Raw genomic sequence first — 16956 nt, 5'->3', positions numbered from 1 at the left:
AGGATTCGAGACAAGTCTGTCTCTTGCCTATAGTGCTGCAACTTATGTTTTTGTTTTAATCACTATTTTTAAATAATGCATACCTCTCAACAAGGTTGTTCGTTTCACTGTCTTGGTGGTAAACTCTCCGTCCAAAATTGGCCCACATGTCTGCATTTCGAAACCAATGGTCCTGTAGATACTGTGAAATTACTGAACTGCCAGTTTCTCTGTCTGTTTTGACAATCACTTCCTTTGACATCTTTTCAAACTCGGCAGCCTAAAATGAATGAAAATAAATATAAAAAATGTTAACAGAAAGACATGCATACCAAATAATTTTTTTTCAAAAAATACACGTTTGTCAATATACAAATTCTATTAAAAAGATGGGTAGTATAATTATGGTAAATGGATTATCCATGAATAAGCAACAGTATGTCATTATTGTGGTGAGAAGGAAATTAAAAAACAAACTTTGAACTCATCAATAAAGATCAGCACCTTATGACATTTGCTAACGTGGAAGAAAGAAAGAAAAATAAACTTACTGTACTGCATTGTTTTAAGGCAATCATAGACCTAATCACTTCATTTTTTGCAGACAGATTCTGACTGCATCCTCCATCACGTCGGACAATCCATCAGTGTACCAAAAAACTAAACGTTGATAATTATCACTGTCTAAGTCTGTGTTAGAAAGTACTATAGCACATGGTCTGTTTTTTGTTTGCTTTCAAAATTGTAACTATTGTACACTGATTTTTTAAAACTTATTGTATATTAGTTTTTTAATTAGTTTTGAATTTGCTATGTATCATGGATTGTGTAAATTACATAACAAATATGATCATTATAATAAATCAAGTATAATCAGGACTGCCCAGTCCCTGACCACATTCCGGCGCCTCCTTAAGACTCACCTCTTCAAACAGCACCTGTAGAACTCCTCTGTTGTATCCTGGGACACTATCACCCTTCATTTAAATATGCTTTATTTTGCTCTTATCTGCCCCCTATTTTACTGCATTTAATCCTGTACCTCAGAATATTGTAATCTCCCAAGTGTTTAATCTGTAGTATTTTGTACTTAATCATATCCTGATGTAACTATCACTACTTAATCATATCCTGATGTAACTTTCACTATTATCTGCTGTATTATTGAATTGTGGTTTGTCACACTTGAGAATTATTGTATTTCCTGTTCTTATTGTATGACTTATATTGTAACACTTGAATGTATTTGTATTTGCTTGCGATTGTAAGTCGCCCTGGATAAGGGCGTCTGCTAAGAAATAAATAATAATAATAATAATAATCAAATCTAAGTATGAAGACACATGTAAAATGCAATTGGAATGAACAGTTTTCTGACTCTGCTACTTTGTTTCACTTTTGTTAGATCACATTAAGGAACAATATTTTCATTTTTTATCAATCAGATTGTCATTCAATTCCCTTCCTGTAACCTTCAGACTTAGGAGATACCACATTTCTACCATAAAATCTTTTTTTTTAATTTATAATGCACACAAGTTTGCATTCTGTCATTTTGCCAAAAGCTGGTCTGGGAGGAGGCAGATATTTTTCTGAATATATAAGGCAGGGGTAGACACCCCTGGTCCTGGAGTGCCACAGACCAGTGATTCCCAACCCTGGAGGTCCTGGAGGACCCCCTAACCTGCTGGTTTTTGTTCCAACCGAGCTTGCAATTACTTAATCGAACTAATAATTTGCCTAATCAGAGCCTTTTAATTCTTTTAAACAGTTGGGGTTCCAAGTTAGGTGTAAAATTGTATAAGGAACTTGAATTCTCCAACTTTTTATAAGTTACATGATTTAAAAAGTCCAGTTTAAACTATTACTTAAATTAAGGGTTCAATTAAGTAATTGAGAGCTCGTTGGAACAAAAAACAGCAGGGTAGGTGGTCCTCCAGGACCAGGGTTGGGAACCACTGCCACAAACACTTCAGTTTTTTGTTTACCCCAAGACCCTTAATAAATTAATTGACTCAATGATTAGCTTAATTTATCAGAATTACCATTTGTTCCAGGGATTTAATAATTGATGATTAAGAGATACCTACAAACTCTGCAGGATTGTGGCACTCCAGGACCAGGGTCGCCTACCCCTGATATAAGGCTTTAAGACCTTGTATGTGAATTCTACATTATGGATATAAATACCCACTCTCAAGTACTTTTATACTAAGTGCAATTGAAATCAGTAGGTTATCTGTAGATATATTTAAGTAATTAGTCATTGAGGGTCGATTGCACTGTACCAGTTAGTCCACTTGATTCATCTAACTAGTGCAGGACTGGCTAACCCTGGTCCTTGAGAGCCACAGGGTCTTCTGGTTTTTGTTTTAACCGAGCCCTTGATAACTTAATTGACATTATTAATTGGTCTTAATTGGTCAAAATTCCCATGGGTGCCAGTTGATTAGTGTTTGATGATTTAGAGAGACCTATAAAACCTGCAGGATTGTGGCTCTCCAGTACCAGGGTTGGCCACCCCTGAACTAGTGGAATGAGGAGGTTTAGTCCATGTGCTTGGACTACAGTTAGTACTGTACACCTCTATTCTGAAAAATTTGCGGCCGCCCCAAAAGGTTAGCATTGAAATTCTGTTCAATATTTTTCGATGCCATTTTACGTAATACAACATTCTTGTTTTCTTTGCTGGTGCTGTAAGCTTTGTTAATGTAGTTTTTAATTAGGTGTACTAAATACATCTTTTCCTCTATGGAAAATTTTGGAACTCTTTTAGATGACATTTATTCTACTGAAGGGTTTTTAAACTGTTAAAAGTTTGATGTGACTTATCTTCTGCATTGCTTCTGATATTGGTCCACATGGGCGGTCTAACGTGTTCTGCATGTTCACATCAGCTGAACCAATTCACATGATTAACTATTTGGTTTTGGTACGGTGCAATCGGGTCTAATTTGCAGCATTTGCTAGACTGCATTTTAGTCCACTTGGTATGGACCAAAGTCATTGCTACACTGCAATCAACCCGGAATGACCCCTAACCGAAAGTGGTTTTGGTTTTTTACCTGAAGTACATGGAACCAGCACAGCAACACCTTTGCATAAGGAAACACTGTGTGTACTGCATTGATTTCTTTCATGTCCCTATCTACCATGACACATCTGCAAAGGGAAATATAAAAAGGAAGTAGTACTTAATCTGTCTATCACTTTGTAAATTAAGAGAGCTGCATACAAAGCTGATTGTACCGCTACAAGGCTGCCAAATCGGGTAGCGTGAGATGGGAGGAGTGGTTGATTGCTGCCATACTTGTAGTTTTACTGGATGGGCTGCTAATTTAATTCTTCTTTTAAACAAAATTCTACATAATAAGATAACTATATAAACCAGATTAAACTCGGTTTTAAATTAAACCCTATATTGGCATTATGTTGTTTCAAATATCACATTTTATGTTCATAATAATTTTTATATCAAAGGACACATTACCACCCGAAACATTCTACAGTATAAGCTGTAAATTATGCAATCATGAAATACCATTGCCATGTAAGTTACTCATCTTAATCTGTTTATCCTTTGCATTTCATACATAAACTTCAACTATGAATTTTAAAACATATCTTGGCTGAAACTCTCCAACAGCTTCCTGAACTTTTTTCAGACAGTGACAAGATGTCGTCACTGGATTCCTCACTCACAATAAAAAATGCTACAGGTATTCCTCGGCCTTGGTTGCTCTTCACTAGCACAGCATAAAATGCAAAACCATACTGAGTTGCGCCCATGTGTAGAATTGTTGCTCACAAATGTAAAAGAAACGTACGCTGCACATCTATTGGCACGAGTTATTGAAGGTGCTCCTGAGGATTTACCTTTTGGTTTATTGGACCTTTCACATTGCCACTGAAAGTGATATTCACCTCTTTTTTTGATAGCTACAAATGTGCCAGTTCCATTCTCCTTAAGACATGTCAAGTGATTTTGCATAAAATCCTCTCTTGAATCTCGTTTTACAATATGTATCGTTCTCTGCACACGTGCGTCAGACTCCTTGCGCAGAGTCTTCAAGTGATGAGATCCAGAAACGTTCCATATAATACAACTTAACAGAAGAAGATATTCATATTCATATTTAAGGCGTAACTCAACATATTTCAATGCCTTTGTGTGCATACGTTCTGCTAAAAACGGTGTATTTTGAGAAGATGAATAAAACATCCTACCTTTTTCATTCCAACTCTGTTCTGCTGCAAAACCTTGGCGCGCAGTTTTCAGTTTGAATGTGAGGGCGTGGAAACAGGCAGCTTTTGCCCTTAGAAGGCGTGTTTCCTTTGTGATGTAACTGAGGAGGCGGGTTTTCGCAGAGAGGTGTTTTATTATCTGCCTAATAGGCAGACCTGCCTGCCAGTCGAAGTTAGGGGCAAACTTCTCTCCTGTGTGTATAATTACTGAAATCTATGCATGAGAGGCAACGGCAGCAGCACGGCCGCTCCGATTCCAATCGCCATACCGTCTACACAAACCGTTTGTTCTGACACAAGCCACATAACGTACAATTAGTGGGGCTGAGCAACAAGGCTGTGAAAGTGATACCTCAGAACACCAAGGAAACAAAAAGCTTTAGATGAGAACAGGGTATTTTAAAAATACACCGGTGGCTGCAAACACGTACTGACAGCACCACGAGTTTGAAAATACATCACAAACGCATGCTTCACTAGTGTGACAAAAATGTTGGTTACTTGGTCCCCGGTCTTAAACAGAAAGTGACCGGAAAAGTACTTCTCACAACTTTGTTCACATACAACAAACAGTTAAACCATAGCCGCCAGGCATTACTATATCAATACTTTTTAATGAATACGTCGTTAAAATGTAGTCTATGGTAGGCTTCTAATTTATGTTGGAAAACGTCGTAACAAAGGTATTTTAAACCAATAAAACAGCAGGTAGTCTGACTCCAAAAAGTAAACAGAAAATAAACACAAATAAAAAGGACTTAAAAACAGTTTAAACAAGCCATTTTATCTGAGGTATACATAACGTACGGGTTACAAACGCGGAAAACACTAATACTTAGAAAGGGTAGTTTTTGCTTTGAACGTCAGGCAAGCGTAATTATTTCTAATAGGAACTTACAGATTTAACTGTAGCTTCCCCAGGAACATGATGCAAAAACAGTTTTAATACGATGCTACCTTACAAGCGCTCACTTCTGAAACGCACAGCCACTGACATTGACTTTGCTGTTTGTTTTTCCTACCTTTGATGATCATAAAGGATGTTTTCCAGGTGAAAATCAGCGTTTGTCGTGAAAAGTACAATCTGCTGCAGAGAGTGAATAGTAACACTCTCAAGTGGAAGACGTGTTAAACGAACGTGATGTTTCCTTGGGTGGCTAAATTATCCAATGGGGGTATTAGGTGTCAGGGGTGTACTATTCATTCATAAGTCATGACAGGGTTTTCTGAGGCAGAGTGGATGAGTAAAAAAATAGAGCAGCCAGCAAGGTGGGTTTGGTTAGACACCGCCGTGACTCAGAAAAGGGCTGGCGCTGCACTATGCGAATGGAGGGGGGTGCATAGAAAGGAGGGGCCGACCAACAGCAGGAGAGAGAAAGAAAGAAAGATTCTCTTTGTGTGTCTCTGGGGTTTAGGGGGTGCAATATGTTTGGGCTTTTGATTAATAATTAGCCATACTGATAGCGTTTTGCTTAACTAGAGTCTATTTAGGATTAATATTGCTTTTATATTGCGACTCGATCATTTTATATGAATAAAGGTCATTTTAGATTGTATATCGTATATTTTATTTTATTATCGTATAATAATTGTTGAATGTATTATTCATGTACACGGCCGGGATTTTGTAATATTTATACACAACCAATTCATATGACTAAAAGGCAAATTACAGTTTGTAATGGCGTACGCGACTTTAGTGTTCACTTTATTGAAATATACGATGTGCTTATTAATACATGAATTAATGATGGCTGGAATTCAATAACTGCAATATTTCTTTATTCTGTTATTATATTTATATGTTATCTATCTATCTAGTTATTTGTCTGTCTGTCTGTCTGTCTGTCTGTCTGTGTCTATCTGTCTGTCCCCAAAGTGTCCCAAAATATATTGTAGATATGATGTAGGTATATTGTGTATAAATCACACAGGGATAGGACAGAATCCCTGCTATACTTTTATTATTATTATTATTTATTTCTCAGCAGACGCCCTTATCCAGGGCGACTTACAATCGTAAGCAAATACATTTCAAGTATCACAGTACAAGTAATAATACAATTAAGAGCAAGATAAATACAATGACTTTGGTTCAAGCAAGTACAAGTGTGACAAAATACAATTCAATAATACAACAGATAACAGTGTCAGTGATAGTTACATCAGGATATGATTAAATACAAAATACTACAGATTAAACACTTGGCAGATTACAGTACTCTGAAGTATAGGATTAAATGCAGTAAAATAGGGGGCAGATAAGAGCAAGTAAAGCACATTTAAAGGGGAAAAACAGAGGAGTTCTACAGGTGCTGTCTGAAGAGGTGAGTCTTAAGGAGGCGCCGGAAAATGGTCAGGGACTGGGCAGTCCTGACATCTGTAGGAAGGTCATTCCACCACTGCGGAGCGGTCCGTGCAGTTGTGTTTGTGTTCTGTAATCCCCGCTGTCTATGTTTACGTGTGTTTATTCCCTCCCGCTGTATTCCTCAGCTGCTTTGTTTACCTTTAGTGTATGTGTTCCTATGATAATGTAACCTGTCTGTTTGTCTTCCCTGGTCTGTTAAGATTGTTTTTTATTAGTCTGTCCCCATTGATCCTAGTGTGTGGATGAGGGCCAATGGGATATGTGCCTGAGCCCTGATACCCTATTTGCATAAGGGGGATGCTGCTAATGTTATAAGAAGGCGCTGCGACACCATCTTGTTGTTGTATGGAGTAAAGTGGTTGAATGCAGAGAAGCAGACAGAGCAGTGGACTCTGGTGGGTGCGAGCTAGCGTCCGAAAATAAAAGCATTGAACCAAGAACCAAGCGTGTCTCCTGTTTTCTGCCTCCTGTTGAAACGCTACAGTCAGAGCGGGATTTGAGATGGAACCCCCGAGCATCAAGCAGGAGAGGTTAAAAGATGGAGAGATGTACCATGAGCTGGAGCGGCTGCTCCAGTGCAAGAAGGAGCTCGGCCTGATGGAGGAACAGGCCAGGTTCAGTGAGGAGAGACGAGTCACCAAAAAAGACGGTGGTCACCAGCTGTAGAGCACATGGGGCCCAGCTGGTGGTACAGCAGGACGGCAGAGCGCAAAGTTGCCCAGCTTTGATGGCACCACGAACTGAGAGGCCTTCCACGCTCAACTAACTGTGCTGGGTAAGCTGTGCAAGTGGAGCGAGGGCGACAAGGCACAGCAACTGACGGTGGCACTGAGAGGGGGTGCCCAGATGGTGCTGTTGAACCTGGTCAAGGAAGAGATGGGCAGCTACCATAACCTGGGTGAGACCGCCTTCGACCAGGAGGTCTGGGTCCAGGATCAGTGCATCCTGGGGCTCAACTTCCTTCAACGGACGACAGGGACAGTGACCGGGGCTGGGCCGTCTCTCCTCCTAGATGACCATTACCATCCCCAGCGCAACAGTCACTGCAGGAACCCTGGTAAATGCCAGCCCTTTCAAGGGCTCCTGCAATGGGCGCGATCCGAGAGCAGAACACAGAGGGGTGAAAGAAGGAGTTTGAGCACCTCTTTGCAGTCAGACCGGAGGATGGGGGACGGACTGGGATGGTCCAACACCAGATCGACACTGGCCGATCCCCACCCAGTCGGGAACCACCCCACCGGCTGCCCCTGTTCCGACACAAGGTGGCTGCGGGGATTATCCAGGAGATGCGGGGGGCTGGGGTGATTTAGCAGTGTGGAGTATAGGGCAGCAGTGTGAAGTAGTGGCTAGGGCTCTGGACTCTTGACTGGAGGGTTGTGGGTTCAATCCCCAGTGGGGGACACTGCTGCTGTACCCTTGAGCAAGGTACTTTACCTAGATTGCTCCAGTAAAAACCCAACTGTATAAATGGGTAATTGTATGTAAAAAAAAATAATGTAGCGTCTGCTAAGAAATAAATAATAATAACAATAATAATAATAATAATAATAATAATAATAATAATAATAATAATAATAATAATAATAATAATAATAATAATTTAGCAGAATGCAGAGAAGCGGACAGAGCAGTGGACTCTGGTAGGTGTGAGATAGCGTCTGGAAATAAAAGCATCGAACCAAGAACCAAGCGTGCCTCTCCTGTTTTCTGCCTCCTGTTGAAACACTACAATACTGTCAATAGGGTCTACTGTGGTGAAGATAATTAAATTGTTTTCAAGGGAAGGGAAGTTGAGAGTTGGAAATCTGCATTAAAGTGTGTTCTCCAGAGTCAGCACATTTGAAACTGCTCTCTGTGAAACACCATGCAGAAGCACCTGCCAACTAAGCGCCTATCCGCCTCTAGCAGGCTGTCAGATAAGCCTGCTCATTGTGACTAAAAATGACTTTTTTATATCCCAAGAATCCCAAATCAGGGGGAAACCTGGAACAGCCATTATCTACAGTGCATGCTACAGCTTAGTCGCTCCCAGTAGCAGCTGGTGGCTGTAGTGTTCCACTATGTGTGAGTTTGCTTTGTTTGACAAAAGATGTGTCCCCTAGTTGTTCAATAAATTATATTATTACCCAAGTAGTATCTATAAAATAAACAGCAGATACTGCATGGTTCATTATGGAATAATACTATCACTCAAGACTAGCCTAATATCACACAAGTGGCAAAGGCAAAGTTACTATCTAATACTAAACATAGTACAATACAAAATGTGAAAAAGAAGTACAAATATTATTAGAATACACTTTATAACAAGAACAGTTTCATTAAGAAATATTGATTACGATATCACAATGGTAATCCACTTTTGCAGATAACATTATTTATGTTTAAGACTGTGCATACTGTATAAAAAGAACGTTCTGGTGTGTTAGAAACTGAATTATGTCTCCGCCTAGTGGACATTACAATATTTAATCTCACCTTATTGTTGGGGAAAATAAATATAATTTTCACTTTTAATTGGGCTTAGTGTGTTGAAAGAAAAGGTTTCAGAAATGAAAGTACGGTGGTTTAATACTATGGTGGTTTGCTTTCATACATAATACATGTCAGTGACTTTGATAGAGGCCTGAGAACAAGTATTTAACTGGCAGGCAATTATATTCCAAAGACTGCACAAGTTTATGTTTCATAAGGAAGTCTCAGAAATGATGAGTCATTTTTGGGCTCCTGAGTGGCGCATCTGATAAAGGCGCTCCGTGTGGAGTGCAGGATGCGCCCTATAGCCTGGACGTCGCCGATTCGAGTCCAGGCTATTCCACTGCCGACCGTGGACAGGAGCTCCCAGGGGGCGACGCACAATTAACAGAGCACCGCCCGGGGGAGGGCTTGGGTCTGGCCGGGCGCCTGCGGGCTTGCCAGTAAGCTCCCCAGAGCCGCATTGTCCTCTGACGCTGTAGTTCTGAGGTGGCTGCATGGTGGGCCTGCAGTGTGTAAAAGAAGCGGTCGGCTGATGGCACACGCTTCGGAGAACAGCGTGTGTTCGTCTTCGCCGCTCCCGAGTCAGCGCGGTGGAGAAAGCGGTGGGCTGAGCCTAAAAATAATTGGCTATTCCAAATTGGGGAGAAAAAAATAAAAACAATTGGTGACTACTAAACTGAAAAAAAAAAAAATGATGAGTCATTCAGGACCAGTAGATTTTCACCACCAGCTTTCCTCAAGAACTTCAACTAATCATTGTGGATGGTCCAATGTCATCCTGGCTGCCCATGGCGGCCCTGTCCCTTATTGATTCTATGATGGCTGTTGTTTCTAAGTATTAATGAAGTATTACAATCTGTAATTCATATTCATATTCTGCAATTCATATTCACGATTGCTCTCCAGGTGCCTGTGAAGAAGATTTGTTGATGCCCTACACTTTCCCAGCTACCCGTCCATTTCAATGGAATACCTACCCATTGATCATGGTATGGCGCTTTGCATAATGAACTTAGAATTATAAATGTAGTATTGTAACATGAGATGCCTCTATTGTGATGTCACTCACTGAAATACTTAAAGAATCTTTTCATAACGGGACAAGTAGACGCCGTTGTAATCTGTAGCTGTAATCAAAATAAAAAAAAATAAAAACTTTAGGGAGATCTGCAGTCTATATGGTGTGGCCTTGGCAGAAATGAGTAATACTTTAGACCTACTGCATAATTTTTCAATACTCAATTCACTGGAGACAGAAACCTGGCATGGGTGGAGGCTCCTTACATTTTGGTACTCTGCAATTAGTTGCATCCGTTTTGAAAGCTATGAAAGAAAAGATGTGCCACATTAGCACTGTTTATGAAGTGGAATTGTATGTTGGGAAAATGTATAGTAAAAAAAAAAATCTCCTTATTAGAAAGTAAGATTGGTCCACTTCCTTGCTATAATGCAAAATCCTTTAACCCTCGTTTGACCTTTGTTTCTGAAACTATGTAGGTAACCCTTCGGCCATTCTTCTCTTGAAAGAGCTGTTAAATGCCCTCATTAATGAGTGGCCAAGATGTCACATGTAATGAAGAATGTCATTTAGTAAGAGAGGCAAAAGGAATTTGAATTAGGACCAATATACAGTGCCCTTGACTGTGAGGCATTCATATTTCATTTTGAAGTTTTTCTTTATACCAGATGTTTAAGACTAGGGTAGGGAGTGATTTACTTATTAGATTCTGTGACTGTAATTTGAAGCAATTATCTCCAACGAGATTGTGCTTTGTTCATGTACCAATTAGCTGAACCTTGGTCGACTCAAAGGGGGGGTGGGGGGGGGGGATAAAAATAGAAACGGCCCATAGAAGGGATCTTTGATACAATATGTGCCCAGAACTGAATACCGTCTCCCTCACAAGTATCAAAATCAGCACCCAGGTCTCAGATCTTTTTGTACGTTTTGCACCCTGTTTATACAAACCAAAACTAAGTACTCAATCTTAAACCATTAATGAGAACACTCCTCTCTATATTAAGGCTGCTACTTTTACATTTTCTTTTGTAAAGGTGCATATAACCTGTGGTAAACTCAACAGCACCATTTAAACGATGTCTGGGGCCATGTAAAGAAAAAAAAATACTGGTATAATAAATGAATATCAGAAAAAACAATACCTTTCAATTGGTCATTGAAGATCATTTCACATTTACACATTACACACTTTTCTATTAAGGTAGAAAAGTAAACACATAAGAAAAATATATTTGCACACACATGTGCTTCTGTGTTGGGAGTACAGAGCATTCAAAAACCTCATGGCTAATTAACATAAAGCTCAATCTTAAAGAGTAACTGTATTCCGAAAAAATATGTCCCCACTTGTTGCTACAACTGTTTAAATAAGGTACCTCTAATTTTTGTTTTCATTGTTAACATCCTGACAACTTTTTACACTTATAACTTTAAAGTCTGTTTCAAAGCTCTTTTAAAAATGGTCGCTCTAGTGCACTGGGGTTTGAGATCTGTCCTCTAAATCACTGCAGGAAGAGCGCTGGCTTTTCTGTTCCGTACCACATCATGGATCGTTATTGCTGTATAACCTGTATGACAATGTGGTTAGTGATCCTAATTCACCATCAGTGCACTAGAACATATATATATATATATATATATATATATATTGTAATGACTTGGTAAGAATGGAAGTGTGAAACAGGCGTTCTTCAAAAGCAGCAATCACTTTTATTTTGCATTAAAGAACAGGCTACATACTTCTTAGCAAGACAGGTTACTTCTCCAACTCTCCACTCCTGTCTAGCATGCAAGCTGCCTCTTACAGCCCACAACCCGTACAACATTGTAGGTTAACCACGACCAATCAGTGGCCAATATCAGCCCCACTCCCCCTGGCTCCTGCAAGGTACATATAATGATCCTGCAAGGTTGCACCAATAATCCAGTATAGGAGAACAGTGTCTGCAGCAGGGTAAGCGCTCCTACGCATGGGAAGCACGCTCGCAGACCATGCAACTTTGCTCTGCAAAGCACTTCAAGCACAGACGCATGCACAAAGTCCCAGTGACAGCCTTTTGCTACAATATATATTATTAGTGATTGTATTAGAGGCTCATATATCATCATTTGATCCTCGACTACCTTTTTTCTATACGGTCTCCTTTTCCAAACATAGATGAAAAAATTATGATTTTAAAATGTTGACTGCATCCGGATATACAACATAAAAGCTTGGCTGTTGAATAATTAACTGGAATGTCATTGAGTAAAACAGAAATATATTGGGGAAAAGAAATACAGACGTTTCAGCAGTTTAATATTAGTTAATGTTTTTTATTAACATTTATTATCAGTAAACTAAAGGGAGATATTAACACTGTTGTAGAACAATCTTTTCTGAATTTGCTGTGGGACAAATTAATAAATGAAGTGTTTCTCCACTGCAGTGTCAGCAAATGTTATTACTGTATTTATATAAACCTTTATAGAAACAAAATAAAAATATTTTCAGTAGAATAAGATTTTGTTTAACAAATCTAAAACAACACAATGATAATACCAGTATTTGATGTTTATTCAGTTCAAATACCTTACACAAAGGATGCAAAAAAAATGCACACCATTTCATCAAAAAACAAGTTCTGTTATATTATACAGCAGAGAAAATGCCTTGAAAAGGGCTCATCTCAGCCAGTTAAAGTATGTTCTGGGTTTCACAGTTTAACCTTGTGAGGAGAGTGACACTGGTAATATATAAGTGCTTGTGCCGTAATACTTTCCTAAAATAATAATTCACTTTGAGAGACTTTGACTATAGTTCAGATTGCTATCACATTATAAAACAGCAATACAAAACTGAACGCCTAAATATTAGAAATGTTCTCGTTAATTCTCCCTATTGTGCAATAATACGTACATATAAAATCCAATCAAATATCATAATATACAAATACAGAATACAAATATGTTCTAAATGTTTTATATGTATGTGTTTAGTCTTTGACCAGGTAATCAACCTGGCAACACCTGAGAAAATAAAGGCAGCTTGTATTGGTTGCCAACAGGCCCTTATACATTGATTCGAGTGCAAAAGACAACCCATTCTTCACTAAAATAATTTATTTTAACACATTTTTCCATTATTCTTATTTTTTATTATAGCTTTTCTCTTCACATTTTTTAGTAAACAAAAAAAGCACAAACAAAATCGTGTTTCGACAGAGTCTTAATCATGAATAAACATAATTTGATACAGAGGAACACCCCTTTTTTTTTACACTCAATTCTCCACAGGCGATTAATCACCTTACGTCACAAACCTTCAATTGACAATCAGAACAATCAAAAACAACTGAAATTAATAAGTAATTAGGTACAGAAATGACAACAGAAGGCAGAAGACCATACTTTTTTTATATTATTTTAAACACTCAATCTGTACGTTTCATACCACTAAATATTCTTTTACTAAGTTACTTTTTTCTTTTTACTCTGCAACTTGAATAATGAACAGAGGTATATACTGTATACATACAAACATACATTCTACAAAAAATACCCATATTTAAAGTCTTCATTAAGGCCATGTGGTGGAACAGAATTAAAAAAAATATCACAAAAGTTTCCCTTCTCAAGAGTTGTTTGTGTTGTTTGTTGTGAGCCATCTCTTAAAAGGTGATTAATCACCTGTGGAAAATAAAAAAGGGATGTTCCTCTGTATCAAATTAAGTCTACTCATGAATAAGACGAAACGCGTTGAAATTTTGTTTGTGCTTTTTTGTTTTCTAAAAAATATTTGAAGAGAAAAGCTAAAATAAAAAATAAGAATAATGGGAACAATCTGTTAAAATTGGTTAAAATTCAGCGCAATAGACAATGCAGCCATGCTCCAGTAACAAAAGCTATCCCTACTATCAACATATTAATATCCATAATTCTATTTATTTAACAGTTGGTATTTAAAAACTTTAGACACGTTGTTGTTACATGTCTTGCATCCCTAAAAAATTAAAAAATAAACATTTTTAAAATCATTACTGAATTCAACATTTTACCAGCATTGAAAAATCTATATGTAGCGATCAATTATATATATATATATATACATATACATACACACACACACACACACACACACACACACACACACACACAGTATATATAGCACTGTATTCATCTTTTTTTTTCTTTTCAAGCTTCAGTAAAAAAACGTTTGTGTTTTTGCTTTCGTCACTTAGTTTAGGTTTATCAGAGGGCCATGAATTAAAACTGTACCTCTAAACCTAAGTGAATTCATGCAAATCATGAAGGATTGCCATACAATTTAACATAATTAAACAAAGCAACATCTTTCTCTTAACTTAGCAATAACTGAACTATGCAATTTACAGGAATATAAACAAACAACCAATGCATAAAAAATAAGTTTATTTCAGAGATAGTCTCGTTTAGAAAATCTGGAATCTGGTTGCCGGTCTGAAAAATAACTGGAATCTCTGTACTTGTTCAGATTAGCCTGGCCTAAATTAATCACATTTCAAGACATTAATTTTCAAGATCTCTAATGAGTTTTTGTTTTCTTGGGAAACTACAAAATAATTAATTTACTAAATTGATCTGAGTGGAATGGAACTGCTGATTGAAGAAATTCAGAGACTGACAGATGACAGTTATAGTAAAAGGCTGTTTTATGAGATAAGAAACAGGTTTGCCCTTTGTGCCAATTGTGCTGCACTGTGTGTTGGTTTTGTGTTTGTGGAAGCCGAGGGCTTAGGACCACCATACTCCTTTCATGTGTGACTAAAACTGGATTTGAAGTCAAGCATTCAGAGATGTAGTGTGTGTGTATTACCAACACACCTATTTCCATTAATATTCTGCATTTTGACAGGTTTGGTAAACTTAATTTGTTGACTCTAAAACAAGTATGTCGGTACATCACGCGCCATTACAAAATAAGAGCCGAACTGTACATGTAAAAATGTAAGTCTGACATACCTATATACTCAACAACAGACAAAGGATAACAGTTAGATGTATGTGTGACATACACAGTATGTAAGCCCCACTATATTCCACAGCAGGGAATAATAAGGCAAACAAATTAGTTTAAATAGTATCAGTGATGTGTAATTTTTCAATAACGTCAGGACGTGTGATGCAAGGTAACTGCAGTCTGTATTACTTCTTCGTCTTCGCTGACAGCAGTGTCCAGGTCCTTGTCTTTGCGCTCCACTTGTTGTTCTTTCACAAATTCCTTCTGTATCCTCTCCAGCTCCAGCAGCTCGGCTGTCAGGCTCTACATGTGAAACTCTCGTCTGTTCTTCAGCAGCTTCGTAGGGAAGGGATTCATATCATTAAATGCTATGTTCATTAGTTTCCTAATGACAGAAGATACAGAGAAAACAAAATGCCACTGATGAAACAACTGCAAAGTTAAAAGGACCTGGGAACTCTGCATTTTTCCCTTTCAAAAAATACATAAATAAATAAATAAATAAACAACAACATATGGGCCTGCCAAAATTAAATTCATAAAAAGACACAAAAAGACAAACATACACACTTGAGAAACAATGCACAGTTCTAACAGGAACAAAAAATGGAAGTCTGACATACAAAGTTGTTGCTTGCTAATTTTCTAACATAATTGTTTAGATATTGAACCCATTAACTTCTACAGTGTATCAATCTTCAGGTGGTCCAAATCAGTCAATGGCCCCCTGTCTCTGCACAGCCGGCACTGCCTGGATTCTTGTCTAATACTGAAGCATGAATGGCTGCATCTAAATAAATGTGTTTGTATTTCAGGTTTAGTGGCTGGACAGAGGAGAAACATGGTGATTGGATCAATAATTCCAATGAAAAGGCTTTGAGAACTAAATGGAAACATATTTCTGCTGCTTTACAGTCATTGTGAGAAAGCTCTGCCAAATTATTATCATATAATCCCAGTTATTTCACTGAAAATCAAGAGAAGCAGACTGATTGATCCAGTTCCGTGCTACAGGATAACAGAAAATAAATGTTTTCAGTAAATAAAAGGCAACAGAACCTTAGAATTATTCATCCTTAGGATAACTTATTTTTACTACTAAGACCTAATGGCAAGAAAATTCTGTTTTTAATAGGATCTTAAACGGCTGGTTTCACAAACTACAATTAGTACTAATTTTGGACTACCTTACCTAAGATAACAATAGGTAGTCCAGGATTAGTGCTAATCAGGGCCTGTGAAACCAGCCAATTGACCTACCAGTTAAATTGTTCAACACTTTAATAATCTGCTTGCAAACTGTTCATTAAACAGCTATACATACAGTACATCTGTTTTCTAAGCTGCAAAGAGGACATTATGTGGGTCTGTGAGGTGGGGGCTCCATTACCTGTAGGAAGTGAATGGTAAAGAAGGACTTACGGTTTCATAGTGGATGCATGGTAAAGCTCAGTAAACTGCAAAATCACTGTTCACATTTACCATCATCAAAATGGTACAAGACAGTTTATTGAAATCACTAACTTTACTAGTGGTTAAAAGCATGGTCACTGGAGTGAGTGAGATGAGTGTGAACTGTTTATACAGTCTGTGATTGACAGCAACTGGTCTGATGCGTCTGCTGTACATTATCATCATCCTCATTCTGCCTCACCTGCCATCAGAGATAGTTTTTGGTGAAAAAACGGAGGTATTGGTAGATTTCCAGATTGTCGTGAATTTTTAGAATGTCCTCTTCATTGTACTTAAAGAGGGCCAGTGCATAGCGAAATATCACCTGGAAACAGAAAGAAGGAAATACTGTTCAGGTTAAAAAAGAAGGATACTTTCGCTCATCAAGTCGTCACTGGACTGAGCCCTTTTATAATTAATTATATTTAACTTATT

General features: G+C 38.0%; 1 pseudogene; it reads right to left on the bottom strand.

Moving 5' to 3' along the window:
- Positions 1-14058: 14058 nt before the first annotated feature.
- LOC117408671 (TBC1 domain family member 2A-like) overlaps positions 14059-16956 on the bottom strand; it is a 61845-nt pseudogene continuing 58947 nt past the window's right edge.

The sequence above is a fragment of the Acipenser ruthenus genome, unplaced genomic scaffold, assembly GCF_902713425.1.
Source record: "Acipenser ruthenus unplaced genomic scaffold, fAciRut3.2 maternal haplotype, whole genome shotgun sequence".
NCBI lineage: Eukaryota > Metazoa > Chordata > Actinopteri > Acipenseriformes > Acipenseridae > Acipenser > Acipenser ruthenus.
The sequence above is the reverse complement of the archived record's forward strand: the minus strand, read 5'-3'. Positions and strand labels throughout refer to the sequence as shown.